We start from the raw sequence: 811 nt of genomic DNA on the forward strand, positions 1-811 counted from the left end.
ATCTAATTTTATTCGGCATTACCAGTAAAGCGTGTAGACAATTCGACTTACTGATAGGTTACCTACAGGTAGACTGTAAGTTACGAAACTATTCTGTACAATGGACAGAACAGCTACATTTTTTCGAACTCAGCCTTACTCGTAGAGCGATTGAACGTAAATGGTTATACATCAGTAGAAGTAAAAACTAATCATTAATTGTAACACAAGCGTTTTGAAAGTGTGACTTATCTTTTTTAGTATATAGTGCACATTATATTTCGATTTTATACTAATTTTTTATTTTATTAATATTAACAAGAATTATTATTAAATTATCATTAATATATTGTAATAGTCATACCGAATTTTCTAATGCATCTAGTTTTATGCTTTACCACACTGTAATAATTTTAATAAACGTACTGAATTTTATAATATGTCTAGTTTAATTTAATTTTGTAATACATCCAACCTTTCCAATGTATGACAATTGTTTTTATATTGATGCAATATTTTGTTCATTAGTTCAGTTTACATATTATTTTAATAATTTATTTTGAATAATTTATTGTTTCTTGTTGTCTTATCTTATTAATATGATTTTCATTTTTTAGCGCATTCCTAATTGATAATGGGTTCCAAAATGGACAGTCTTTTTTTAATTACGCATGATTACATCCCTTGATGAATATCTATGTATAATTATATACTTAATTTATTAAAATACGAGATTTCGATACTTTGAATGCGTTCCGTTCATTGCACAAGTTAATCTATAGCCAAAGTACCAATTTCGTACACTAAAAAATTAATATATATATATATATAT

Source organism: Atta colombica, unplaced genomic scaffold (assembly GCF_001594045.1).
Source record: "Atta colombica isolate Treedump-2 unplaced genomic scaffold, Acol1.0 scaffold125, whole genome shotgun sequence".
NCBI classification, from domain to species: domain Eukaryota; kingdom Metazoa; phylum Arthropoda; class Insecta; order Hymenoptera; family Formicidae; genus Atta; species Atta colombica.